This window comes from Nerophis ophidion, linkage group LG18 (assembly GCF_033978795.1).
Source record: "Nerophis ophidion isolate RoL-2023_Sa linkage group LG18, RoL_Noph_v1.0, whole genome shotgun sequence".
In the NCBI taxonomy this organism is placed as follows: domain Eukaryota; kingdom Metazoa; phylum Chordata; class Actinopteri; order Syngnathiformes; family Syngnathidae; genus Nerophis; species Nerophis ophidion.
Genome location: NC_084628.1, coordinates 23,929,176 through 23,943,314, shown reverse-complemented (window position 1 = coordinate 23,943,314; position 14,139 = coordinate 23,929,176). Strand labels below are relative to the sequence as shown.

Below are 14,139 nucleotides of genomic sequence, written 5' to 3'. Positions count from 1 at the left end.
CAAAGAAATAATCGCAGTTTGTTTGTTTCCTCATGTGACTATAAAGTGCTAGCTAACCACATTGGTGACTGTTATAACGATTGGTCTGCTGCAGAAAAGAGTAATGCTACAAGTTATGGGCCCAATCATTCAGGCCAAAGGTGGTTTGGACTTTTATTCGACGGCGACGACAACAGTTCCGAACTCTGGGAAACGAGGTTCCTCGCACACATGGAGTTACGTGGTCTCAGAGAAGTTATCCTGGGTTACCCGCACATAGATGAGGAAGACGAAAAAGCTCTCGCGGAAGATGAGGCAAAGAACGGGTAGGCATTTGCGGAGCTGCTGCAGTGTCTAGACAATAAGAGTTTGTTGTTGAAAATGAGGGACGCGAAACGTGATGGAAGAGCAGCACTAGAGATTCTTTGCGAGCATCACGCGGGAAAGGACAAACCCCACGTTGTAAGTTTGTATTGTGAACTTTCCTCGCTCCACAAGACTGGCAATGAAACAGTTATTGACTATATTATTAGAGCAGAGACTATTTTCACGTCATTAAGAAGAGCAGACGAACAGATAAGTGATGGGCTTCAGATAGCCATGGTAGTAAAGGGGCTGCCTGACTCATATAAGCCATTCGCCGTGCACATTACCCAGACAAATGACACTGTAACGTTTGGCGAGTTTAAAACGAAACTGCAAAGTTATGAGAGTACAGAAAAATATGGGAAGAACGACATTAATGCAGAAGAAGATAATGTGATGAAGGAGAGTGGGGCAACAAGATCACATGGAAGAGGAAAGAAAATGGATCTACAAACGTACCTGTAAGTACCCACATCATTGTAGTGGTAGTTGTGTCATGCATAATGTACATGCGCACAATGATGACCATTTTACCTCAGTCTAAGCCTTCCATGATTATGCTGTGGAATTCAAAGTACAGAGTCTGATTATCTGCATTTCAGTAGTAAAGAACAACAATTTAAAGAATTTTGACTAGAGAGGAGGTGCACTGTTCCTGGGGGTACTGCAATATCAGGTCAATGCATGGAGTAGATGAAGCATACCCTTAAGTAATTTCCCTGTTCCAATAATCAATTTATTATTTAGACCCCACATAGAGGATGCATCAGATACTACACTGATGAGAACAGACACTAACGTTGATCTTGGCCAAGAGACTGAGAAGCAGTGCCACTAAATTGTCAGAAGGGAGGATGTCATTCCAGACACAACAAGCTAAAGTAAAGGCAACACATTTATTAGCCACCACGTCACATATCAACACACCAAACAACAACCATGCACTTTTTGAATGACTGCATTGTTTTGAAGGCTATAAAATACTTTTAATGACTGGAAGTGTTTGATCACTCCTGCTCCTCATGGTTGATTTACTGTGACAAAAGTTAATCAGAAGTGGTCTTAAGTTGACATAATGATGTTTTAATAACATGTGGATAATGAAGTATTGTAAATTGTTTGTTTTTGTTTACATTTGCATGTTATTTGAAAATGTTTACTTCAGTTAATGATCATTGCGATCTTGTCTTTAACTTTTCTGTTTAGTTGTTTGTTTGTTGTGCAGAATAAGGAGGACTTGAATAACATCTAGAGCGAAATGAAATGACACACAACCACTTCAGACAATCATTTATAAAACAATATAATTTTTTAACCCGTGTATATTAATAAACTCTGTAAACTTGATAAGGTCAGAATGAGTTTTGCAAAGTGTTGCTGTTCTCTGCAAACAAGAGACATTAATCATATCTCATGATTCTCCATTCATCATGTTCTGTGACTCCATTGCTGGAGTAACAGGTAAGGATGTACCTCACTGAAATTATTTCCCAACTGACAGAGCAATGTTTTTTATATTCCAGGGCAAAGATAACAAAGTCGTGGTTTCATGTTACCATGGTAACATTCCTTTTTACACCAACTCACATACATTCATATATTTACCAAAAGGCAAACATGCTAGTTTTTAGTTAAATGCTCACATTTCGTGTTTTGGATCAAACCAATTTGTAAGTAATGACGCATGTTGTCATATAGTCAAGAAACTCACTATCGAACCCAAGGATGGAGCTTTTTTCACCAAACCCTTATAGATCATTAATTTATTACCTAACAAAATATCCAAAACATACATTTTTGGGGGTATTATTTTGATTCAAAAAATAATTAAAACACACAACCGAGGCAGAAATATAGTACCACGGAAGAAGAAAATGGAGGATTTTACTTCCTGGTTTGATCCGAACATTTAAGTCTTGGATTACTCACTGAGTGATCATACTTTTTATATTTCTTTATTTTGTAGTTATGTACCAAAAAACGACTTAAATTGCAGTTCCTTACTGCATTGGTTAGTTTAATAATAGACAATAGGTGACATAACATCAGAAGCGGCCATGTCGGTGTTCGGCAAGCAGGCAGATGTCTCTGCTGAGTTCAACCCTTCCAGAATGAAACTAACCATCAGATAATGACATCACAGGTTTCCAACATTTATGCGAGTCATATATTTTTATGTTTACTAAAATATGTGATAAGTCATCTTGCTGTTGCCTCATTAGCTTGGCATTTGTCAAAACACCATAATACCTAAGTATCTGTGATTAAGACACATTGCTTTAGATGAACTACATGTGTCAAGTTTCAAACTTGACAAAATAATGTTGCCTAAGAAATTGATATTGAACAGAATATCAGGGGAGAGCGCGAACGCAGTCCCCCACTACCACAAATTATGCAGTCGAGATTCCCACATTTGGGGAATTCGTAAGGGTCAGCACAGCCGGAGTGCAATGGCTGAGCCTCACCCTAGGTGAACCACCTTCTTGATCATGGTATCTCCCCTGCCAGGTAAGTATGAGTTGTACATGTCTCACACACACAAGTCATTCACACACACACCATGTTAAGTGATGGCATCATCACGTACACACTAGCAAACACACATTCAACAAGCTCATTTTCCCTCACGTAAAAAACTTTTTAGCACAAAAGCATTTTAACCATATAGACCAATTGTACAAAAATATTAAGTAAGAATTTGTCAAGTGTGGTGCTAAAGCGTTGCTACCAAAAGTAGCATTATCAATCAATGTTTATTTATATAGCCCTAAATCACAAATATCTCAAAGGACTGTACAAACCACTACGACTACGACATCCTCGGAAGATTTACTGTGAATATGTGCGTCTGCCTCACAATACGAAGGTCCTGCAGTCCTGGGTTCAAATCCAGGCTCGGGATCTTTCTGTGTGGAGTTTGCATGTTCTCCCCGTGAATGCGTGGGTTCCCTCCGGGTACTCCGGCTTCCTCCCACTTCCAAAGACATGCACCTGGGGATAGGTTGATTGGCAACACACAAAAAAATGGCCCTAGTGTGTGAATGTGAGTGTGAATGTTGTCTGTCTATCTGTGTTGGCCCTGCGATGAGGTGGCGACTTGTCCAGGGTGTACCCCGCCTTCCGCCCGATTGTAGCTGAGATAGGCGCCAGCGCCTCCCACGACCCCAAAAGGGAATAAGCGGTAGAAAATGGATGGATGGATGTAGCATCATTTAAATGGTCACCTGCTAGAGAATGAAGAGTGCGTACTCCGCATGTCAACATCTCCATTTGGTGCCATATGCCCACAAAATCATGCACAAAAGTGCACTTTATTCATCTTAAACTATTGTAGTGGCGTTCTGTACAAATAGTGCACCTTAATTTAGTGTTGTTTTGATATGTCATCTTAGTGACATCTTGCACAAAAGTGCACTCATAGCTTGTTTTAAAATGTCTCTGACAATCTTGCACTTTCTGTTTTGGAAATGACATGAATGTTTGTGCCACTGCTTAACAACTGTTTGATAAATACAGTTTTGGTCAATTGACTTAGTTGTGATTTCCCTCTCTGCATGAAAGTTTAAAACGAGCATATACTAATGCGGTATGAAGAACAATGTTTTAATGTAGACACATAGAATCATCATACTGCTGTGATTATATGTATCAAGTGTTCATTCAAGGCTAAGGCAAAATATCGAGATATACTAGGGGTGTAACGGTACACTAAAATTTCGGTTCGGTAAGTACCTCGGTTCAGAGGTCATGGTTCGGTTCATTTTCGGTACAGTAAGAAAACAACAAAATATACATTTTTTGGTATTTATTTACCATATTTGTAAATAATGGCTTGATCCTTTTAACATTGGGAACCCTCTAATAATTCTGCCCACGTTAATCCGCATTAAACCGCTTCAAGTTGTTGCTTTGATTAAATAAAATGACACAACTTTTCTTCTACATATATAAAGTGCAACATTAAACAGTTTCAAGTCAACTCATCATGCTTAATTTATTACAGCATTGGGGAAGCCTGTAGTTGATTTTTATTATGTAAATGTTATATTTGTATCAACATGTGATAGCATGGACCCTGCCATTCAAAACTATGCTGTTACAGTGCTACATTACTAATGATTCATGTAACTATAGCTAAAAATTCATCCCTGACAACCATGGAGTTCATGTAGGCTTTATGATGCACTTGAATTATTTTTATACACTATCAGAGACAGAAACTCTTCATTTAATGTCCTTTTTTGCTGCTTAAACACCTCAAACAACACTGTCCGTAACACACACACACACACGCACACACGCAAACACAGCAAAATGAGCTAACGTTAGGCTAAAAGCTAACTAGCTTTCACCTAAAGCCAACTGCGAGTGAGCTGAGCTGAAGTTTGTTTCTAGAAGGTCAACGGGTTCATAGTGATGTTTAGAAAGTAGTTGACTTGGAATACATTTTGGGGAGAGTGCGTTGCTCCCCTGCTAAACACCTATCTGCTCGACATCGACACTAAAGCGCTGACGACATGCGCTCTGAATACGCATTGCTGATTGGCTTTGTATGTAACCAATCACATGGTTGGTTGTGTGGAGGGACAATGCAGGGTGCTGTGTACAGACAGAGGCAGAACGGAGCGGAGCAGCTTATTAAGACTTTAGCATAGGCGGCTACTTCATATGTTCGTGTGTAACTCGTTTGGTACTGCTACGCACCGAACCGGAACCCCTGTACCGAAACGGTTCAATACAAATACACGTACCGTTACACCCCTAAGATATACGTATATCATGTATTGAAATATATGGCCTAAAAAAGGCCATATTGCCCAGCCCTACCACCACGTCACATATCAACACACCAAACAACAACCATGCACTTTTTGAATGACTGCACTGTTTTGAAGGCTATAAAATACTTTTAATGACTGGAAGTGTTTGATCACTCCTGCTCCTCATGGTCGATTTACTGCGACAAAAAATAATCAGAAGTTCTAATGACAAATATTATAGAAGCGTATAACATTGTTTACATCCAGAGCTGCCAGCTTTGAAACAAACTCGAGGGCGGTGAGAATATTCAGACTTTCCGAGTCGGAAATTAGACCTCCAGGATTGTTCCAGGGACGGCGTGGCGCAGTGGTAGAGTGGCCGTGCGCAACCCGAGGGTCCCTGGTTCAATCCCCACCTAGTACCAACCTCGTCACATCCGTTGTGTCCTGAGCAAGACACTTCACCCTTGCTCCTGATGGGTGCTGGTTAGCGCCTTGCATGGCAGCTCCCTCCATCAGTGTGTGAATGTGTGTGTGAATGGGTAAATGTGGAAGTAGTGTCAAAGTGCTTTGAGTACCTTGAAGGTAGAAAAGCGCTATACAAGTACAACCCATTTATCATTTATTTATTTATCCAGTTGAAATTATGACTAGGAACTCAGAAATTTCGACTTCCCGGTACAAATGGAACGCACCATGAGTCCCAGCATTTTAGCTCGAGCTGTCTTGTTAGCTTAGCAGGTTGGCAGCAGCAATTTGTTGGCTCTGACGGCAGGTCTTTTAAAGGCCTACTGAAACCCACTACTACCGACCACGCAGTCTGATAGTTTATATATCAATGATTATTAACATTGCAACACATGCCAATACGGCCAGTTTAGTTTACTAAATTGCAATTTTAAATTTTGCGCGGAATTATCAAGCTAAAACGTCTCGGTATGATGACGCGTGCGCGTGACGTCACGCATTGTAGAGGACATTTTGTTCCAGCATCGTTTCTTTTCATCGCATAATTCTACAGTATTATGGACGTCTGTGTTGCTGAATCTTTTGCAATTTGTTCAATGAATAATGGAGACCTCAAAGAAGAAAGCTGTAGGTGGGAAGCGGTGTATTGCGACAACGCTCTCGCTCTCTGCTCTGCTTGCCCCAATGCCGCGAGTGATTTTAGTAGGCTATTACTATTTTTTTTATTTCCCACTTTTATTTATTTATTATTTTCATTTCAGTGCAGTAAAACATATTTAACAACCAAGACATCTAGTCACACATTGTTTATTGGACAGGCCGGAAACGCACACACAGTCTTTTTAAAAGTAACAGAATCTCTACTACAGCTGCAGTGTCTGTTTGCGAACGTCAAGAGGAGTCTGTCAGGGTAGAGAGATTCAAGAAAGAAGGCCGTTTTAGTAACGCTTTTAATGTGTGACTCAAAGGAAAGAGTTGGGTTGAAGATAACACCCAGATTCTTTATCGAGTCGCCTTGTTTAATTGTTTGGTTGTCAAATGTTAAAGTTGTATTATTAAATAGAGGTCGGTGTCTAGCAGGACCGATAATCAGCATTTCCGTTTTTTGGGTGTTGAGTTGCAAAAAGTTGGCGGACATCCATTGTTTAATTTCATTAAGACACGCCTCCATCTGACTACAATCCGGTGTGTTGGTCAGCTTTAGGGGCATGTAGAGTTGGGTGCCATCAGCATAACAGTGAAAGCTAACACCGTATTTGCGTATGATGTCGCCTAGTGGCAGCATGTAGATGCTGAAGAGTGCAGGGCACGCATCATAATTTGCCGCCGCAGTAGAACGCATGTCCAACTCACAGAAAATACATTATGTGAGTTGTGTATTATCCTAAGGAAATTGCTATGTGTGCAGGGATTATCCAGCCTGGCGCTTGTTAGTTCTAACTTAACTGACTCCTCAGCCAGACTAGCAGGCTCTGTAATTGCCTGTGACTGGGCTTGCTCTAGTGCAGTTGGTCAAATGTGACTTATAGAGAAATCTATGTTCCTAGTAAAGATGATAGAGCCTTCCCGGTTAGGGTGAAGGCCGTCTCTCATCAGCAAGCCAGGTTTTCCCCAGAAGGAGTGCCAATTATCAATATATGTTAGTCCCTGTTGTCTACAGGAGCTAGCCAGCCACTTGTTAAGCGAGACTAATCTGCTATATCTCTCATCAGTGTCGGGGGCCAGAGACAATTACTCGATGCCTGGACATCTTCCTAGTGAGATCACAAATCATGGCTACGTTTCTCTTTGTAATCTCTGACTGTCTCATGCTAGTGTCATTGGAGCCAACGTGTATAACCATGTTCGCATAACTACTGGTGCGATTAGCCTGTCGTACGTGTTTACTAGGCCTGTTGCGAGTCAGCTCCCTAAGATTAGCTTCGATCTCAGGTGCTCTGGCCCTGGGAATACACTTTATTGTGGCTGGTTTGCTAAGCTTTATGTTTCGGGTGATGAAGTCCCCTATGACTAAAGTGTGGTGCTCGGTGGACTAGGGTGTGGGAATAGCTAAAGGGCTAAATCTGTTTTCTAGTATATTCACATCTTTATTACGTCAAAGAATGTTTAAGAAACAGTAGTTTAAGGATCTGATCATATATTTTCTGGTAGATTTATTTATTTCAAATTATAGTAGAGTGATGGTTTAATAAACTGAACTTCAGGGTTGGAGAGTTTTCTTAGATTACAATTTGAGGATATTAGCTGAAACTATTACAGACTACTCAGTTGTTACCATTGGATAGCAGCAGCTTTAACATAAGTACTGTCTTTGTGAGAAGTAACTATTCAAATAAAATGAAAAGCACATAGTGTAATTAATTAAGAACTATTTACTAACTTTCTCACTTTGAGATATTGTAAGTAGACATTTTTCATTACACAGAAGATCAGGGGAGAGCGCGAACGCAGTCCCCCACTACCACAAATTATGCAGTCGAGATTCCCACATTTGGGGAATTCGTAAGGGTCAGCACAGCCGGAGTGCAATGGCTGAGCCTCACCCTAGGTGAACCACCTTCTTGATCATGGTATCTCCCCTGCCAGGTAAGTATGAGTTGTACATGTCTCACACACACAAGTCATTCACACACACACCATGTTAAGTGATGGCATCATCACGTCCACACTAGTAAACACACACACTCAACAAGCCTGCACATATACAAGAGTCTACTACACAACACTGTCTGACCATTACTATATTATTACTATTTATATTACACATTTGAACACAACTATGTGTTCCCATCATGCACGCCTCAGCTCAACCGGGAAGAGTCCCTGCCCCCCTTCACAACCACTTCCGGTTTACTAATACAGACACACTTATCCGTGTGTGCTGGTGTGACAGTACAGTTATTAGAATCTTTAAAATGACACAAAAGTTTATGGGAATTAATACGGTTGTTATTTTTGAAAACTAACCTGTGTTGTTTCATCAACTGAACGACTCAACTAGGAATTCTACCTTCCCCCTTCTACTGCAACTTCCTGTTTCTTTGTTTGGACAGGATCACATGCTAACACTACTGCCATCCTGTGGTGAGTACTGCACACTGCACTGTTTATGGACAGACTATGTTAGTCAAGGAGGTTTGATTGATTGATTGAAACTTTTATTAGTAGATTGCACAGTTCAGTACATATTCCGTACAATTGACCACTAAATGGTAACACCCACTAAATGGTAACACCCGAATACGTTTTTCAACTTTTATAAATTAATCAGTTCATGGTAAAGGTCAGTGAACTTGTTGTGGCATTGTCATTTTGACAGAGGAAAACTTTGCTGACGTTCATGGCCTATTGACGTTATTGTTAAGCACATTGAAAAATTTAAATAGCAAAGCCATGTTGAATATCTTACGCAGTGACGTCATGTGCCTGCGTGCACTGAAATGGTTTTTGTGACCATGCGCAAAATAAACGGTGCAGTAAGTTCCTGGACCAAAGAAATAATCGCAGTTTGTTTGTTTCCTCATGTGACTATAAAGTGCTAGCTAACCACATTGGTGACTGTTATAACGATTGGTCTGCTGCAGAAAAGAGTAATGCTACAAGTTATGGGCCCAATCATTCAGGCCAAAGGTGGTTTAGACTTTTATTCGACGGCGACGACAACAGTTCCGAACTCTGGGAAACGAGGTTCCTCGCACACATGGAGTTACGTGGTCTCAGAGAAGTTATCCTGGGTTACCCGCACATAGATGAGGAAGACGAAAAAGCTCTCGCGGAAGATGAGGCAAAGAACGGGTAGGCATTTGCGGAGCTGCTGCAGTGTCTAGACAATAAGAGTTTGTTGTTGAAAATGAGGGACGCGAAACGTGATGGAAGAGCAGCACTAGAGATTCTTTGCGAGCATCACGCGGGAAAGGACAAACCCCACGTTGTAAGTTTGTATTGTGAACTTTCCTCGCTCCACAAGACTGGCAATGAAACAGTTATTGACTATATTATTAGAGCAGGGACTATTTTCACGTCATTAAGAAGAGCAGACGAACAGATAAGTGATGGGCTTCAGATAGCCATGGTAGTAAAGGGGCTGCCTGACTCATATAAGCCATTCGCCGTGCACATTACCCAGACAAATGACACTGTAACGTTTGGCGAGTTTAAAACGAAACTGCAAAGTTATGAGAGTACAGAAAAATATGGGAAGAACGACATTAATGCAGAAGAAGATAATGTGATGAAGGAGAGTGGGGCAACAAGATCACATGGAAGAGGAAAGAAAATGGATCTACAAACGTACCTGTAAGTACCCACATCATTGTAGTGGTAGTTGTGTCATGCATAATGTACATGCGCACAATGATGACCATTTTACCTCAGTCTAAGCCTTCCATGATTATGCTGTGGAATTCAAAGTACAGAGTCTGATTATCTGCATTTCAGTAGTAAAGAACAACAATTTAAAGAATTTTGACTAGAGAGGAGGTGCACTGTTCCTGGGGGTACTGCAATATCAGGTCAATGCATGGAGTAGATGAAGCATACCCTTAAGTAATTTCCCTGTTCCAATAATCAATTTATTATTTAGACCCCACATAGAGGATGCATCAGATACTACACTGATGAGAACAGACACTAACGTTGATCTTGGCCAAGAGACTGAGAAGCAGTGCCACTAAATTGTCAGAAGGGAGGATGTCATTCCAGACACAACAAGCTAAAGTAAAGGCAACACATTTATTAGCCACCACGTCACATATCAACACACCAAACAACAACCATGCACTTTTTGAATGACTGCATTGTTTTGAAGGCTATAAAATACTTTTAATGACTGGAAGTGTTTGATCACTCCTGCTCCTCATGGTTGATTTACTGTGACAAAAGTTAATCAGAAGTGGTCTTAAGTTGACATAATGATGTTTTAATAACATGTGGATAATGAAGTATTGTAAATTGTTTGTTTTTGTTTACATTTGCATGTTATTTGAAAATGTTTACTTCAGTTAATGATCATTGCGATCTTGTCTTTAACTTTTCTGTTTAGTTGTTTGTTTGTTGTGCAGAATAAGGAGGACTTGAATAACATCTAGAGCGAAATGAAATGACACACAACCACTTCAGACAATCATTTATAAAACAATATAATTTTTTAACCCGTGTATATTAATAAACTCTGTAAACTTGATAAGGTCAGAATGAGTTTTGCAAAGTGTTGCTGTTCTCTGCAAACAAGAGACATTAATCATATCTCATGATTCTCCATTCATCATGTTCTGTGACTCCATTGCTGGAGTAACAGGTAAGGATGTACCTCACTGAAATTATTTCCCAACTGACAGAGCAATGTTTTTTATATTCCAGGGCAAAGATAACAAAGTCGTGGTTTCATGTTACCATGGTAACATTCCTTTTTACACAAACTCACATACATTCATATATTTACCAAAAGGCAAACATGCTAGTTTTTAGTTAAATGCTCACATTTCGTGTTTTGGATCAAACCAATTTGTAAGTAATGACGCATGTTGTCATATAGTCAAGAAACTCACTATCGAACCCAAGGATGGAGCTTTTTTCACCAAACCCTTATAGATCATTAATTTATTACCTAACAAAATATCCAAAACATACATTTTTGGGGGTATTATTTTGATTCAAAAAATAATTAAAACACACAACCGAGGCAGAAATATAGTACCACGGAAGAAGAAAATGGAGGATTTTACTTCCTGGTTTGATCGGAACATTTAAGTCTTGGATTACTCACTGAGTGATCATACTTTTTATATTTCTTTATTTTGTAGTTATGTACCAAAAAACGACTTAAATTGCAGTTCCTTACTGCATTGGTTAGTTTAATAATAGACAATAGGTGACATAACATCAGAAGCGGCCATGTCGGTGTTCGGCAAGCAGGCAGATGTCTCTGCTGAGTTCAACCCTTCCAGAATGAAACTAACCATCAGATAATGACATCACAGGTTTCCAACATTTATGCGAGTCATATATTTTTATGTTTACTAAAATATGTGATAAGTCATCTTGCTGTTGCCTCATTAGCTTGACATTTGTCAAAACACCATAATACCTAAGTATCTGTGATTAAGACACATTGCTTTAGATGAACTACATGTGTCAAGTTTTAAACTTGACAAAATAATGTTGCCTAAGAAATTGATATTGAACAGAATATCAGGGGAGAGCGCGAACGCAGTCCCCCACTATCACAAATTATGCAGTCGAGATTCCCACATTTGGGGAATTCGTAAGGGTCAGCACAGCCGGAGTGCAATGGCTGAGCCTCACCCTAGGTGAACCACCTTCTTGATCATGGTATCTCCCCTGCCAGGTAAGTATGAGTTGTACATGTCTCACACACACAAGTCATTCACACACACACCATGTTAAGTGATGGCATCATCACGTACACACTAGCAAACACACATTCAACAAGCTCATTTTCCCTCACGTAAAAAACTTTTTAGCACAAAAGCATTTTAACCATATAGACCAATTGTACAAAAATATTAAGTAAGAATTTGTCAAGTGTGGTGCTAAAGCGTTGCTACCAAAAGTAGCATTATCAATCAATGTTTATTTATATAGCCCTAAATCACAAATATCTCAAAGGACTGTACAAACCACTACGACTACGAAATCCTCGGAAGATTTACTGTGAATATGTGCGTCTGCCTCACAATACGAAGGTCCTGCAGTCCTGGGTTCAAATCCAGGCTCGGGATCTTTCTGTGTGGAGTTTGCATGTTCTCCCCGTGAATGCGTGGGTTCCCTCCGGGTACTCCGGCTTCCTCCCACTTCCAAAGACATGCACCTGGGGATAGGTTGATTGGCAACACACAAAAAAATGGCCCTAGTGTGTGAATGTGAGTGTGAATGTTGTCTGTCTATCTGTGTTGGCCCTGCGATGAGGTGGCGACTTGTCCAGGGTGTACCCCGCCTTTTGCCCGATTGTAGCTGAGATAGGCGCCAGCGCCTCCCACGACCCCAAAAGGGAATAAGCGGTAGAAAATGGATGGATGGATGTAGCATCATTTAAATGGTCACCTGCTAGAGAATGAAGAGTGCGTACTCCGCATGTCAACATCTCCATTTGGTGCCATATGCCCACAAAATCATGCACAAAAGTGCACTTTATTCATCTTAAACTATTGTAGTGGCGTTCTGTACAAATAGTGCACCTTAATTTAGTGTTGTTTTGATATGTCATCTTAGTGACATCTTGCACAAAAGTGCACTCATAGCTTGTTTTAAAATGTCTCTGACAATCTTGCACTTTCTGTTTTGGAAATGACATGAATGTTTGTGCCACTGCTTAACAACTGTTTGATAAATACAGTTTTGGTCAATTGACTTAGTTGTGATTTCCCTCTCTGCATGAAAGTTTAAAACGAGCATATACTAATGCGGTATGAAGAACAATGTTTTAATGTAGACACATAGAATCATCATACTGCTGTGATTATATGTATCAAGTGTTCATTCAAGGCTAAGGCAAAATATCGAGATATACTAGGGGTGTAACGGTACACTAAAATTTCGGTTCGGTAAGTACCTCGGTTCAGAGGTCATGGTTCGGTTCATTTTCGGTACAGTAAGAAAACAACAAAATATACATTTTTTGGTATTTATTTACCATATTTGTAAACAATGGCTTGATCCTTTTAACATTGGGAACCCTCTAATAATTCTGCCCACGTTAATCCGCATTAAACCGCTTCAAGTTGTTGCTTTGATTAAATAAAATGACACAACTTTTCTTCTACATATATAAAGTGCAACATTAAACAGTTTCAAGTCAACTCATCATGCTTAATTTATTACAGCATTGGGGAAGCCTGTAGTTGATTTTTATTATGTAAATGTTATATTTGTATCAACATGTGATAGCATGGACCCTGCCATTCAAAACTATGCTGTTACAGTGCTACATTACTAATGATTCATGTAACTATAGCTAAAAATTCATCCCTGACAACCATGGAGTTCATGTAGGCTTTATGATGCACTTGAATTATTTCATACACTATCAGAGACAGAAACTCTTCATTTAATGTCCTTTTTTGCTGCTTAAACACCTCAAACAACACTGTCCGTAACACACACACACACACGCACACACGCAAACACAGCAAAATGAGCTAACGTTAGGCTAAAAGCTAACTAGCTTTCACCTAAAGCCAACTGCGAGTGAGCTGAGCTGAAGTTTGTTTCTAGAAGGTCAACGGGTTCATAGTGATGTTTAGAAAGTAGTTGACTTGGAATACATTTTGGGGAGAGTGCGTTGCTCCCCTGCTAAACACCTATCTGCTCGACATCGACACTAAAGCGCTGACGACATGCGCTCTGAATACGCATTGCTGATTGGCTTTGTATGTAACCAATCACATGGTTGGTTGTGTGGAGGGACAATGCAGGGTGCTGTGTACAGACAGAGGCAGAACGGAGCGGAGCAGCTTATTAAGACTTTAGCATAGGCGGCTACTTCATATGTTCGTGTGTAACTCGTTTGGTACTGCTACGCACCGAACCGGAACCCCTGTACCGA

General features: G+C 40.1%; 7 non-coding genes across 7 annotated transcripts; all 7 read right to left on the bottom strand.

Moving 5' to 3' along the window:
* Positions 1-984: 984 nt before the first annotated feature.
* On the bottom strand, positions 985-1,175 carry LOC133537637 (U2 spliceosomal RNA). The gene has a single exon (XR_009802758.1). It is a non-coding gene; the product is annotated as a U2 spliceosomal RNA (small nuclear RNA).
* A 521-nt stretch (positions 1,176-1,696) lies between these two features.
* On the bottom strand, positions 1,697-1,829 carry LOC133537649 (U8 small nucleolar RNA). The gene has a single exon (XR_009802770.1). It is a non-coding gene; the product is annotated as a U8 small nucleolar RNA (small nucleolar RNA).
* An 871-nt stretch (positions 1,830-2,700) lies between these two features.
* LOC133537678 (U1 spliceosomal RNA) lies at positions 2,701-2,864 on the bottom strand. Its single transcript, XR_009802796.1, has one exon. It is a non-coding gene; the product is annotated as a U1 spliceosomal RNA (small nuclear RNA).
* A 5,142-nt stretch (positions 2,865-8,006) lies between these two features.
* On the bottom strand, positions 8,007-8,170 carry LOC133537677 (U1 spliceosomal RNA). The gene has a single exon (XR_009802795.1). It is a non-coding gene; the product is annotated as a U1 spliceosomal RNA (small nuclear RNA).
* Positions 8,171-10,050: 1,880 nt separating this feature from the next.
* On the bottom strand, positions 10,051-10,241 carry LOC133537636 (U2 spliceosomal RNA). Its single transcript, XR_009802757.1, has one exon. It is a non-coding gene; the product is annotated as a U2 spliceosomal RNA (small nuclear RNA).
* Positions 10,242-10,762: 521 nt separating this feature from the next.
* On the bottom strand, positions 10,763-10,895 carry LOC133537648 (U8 small nucleolar RNA). Its single transcript, XR_009802769.1, has one exon. It is a non-coding gene; the product is annotated as a U8 small nucleolar RNA (small nucleolar RNA).
* Positions 10,896-11,766: 871 nt separating this feature from the next.
* On the bottom strand, positions 11,767-11,930 carry LOC133537684 (U1 spliceosomal RNA). Its single transcript, XR_009802802.1, has one exon. It is a non-coding gene; the product is annotated as a U1 spliceosomal RNA (small nuclear RNA).
* Between the last annotated feature and the right edge of the window lie 2,209 nt (positions 11,931-14,139).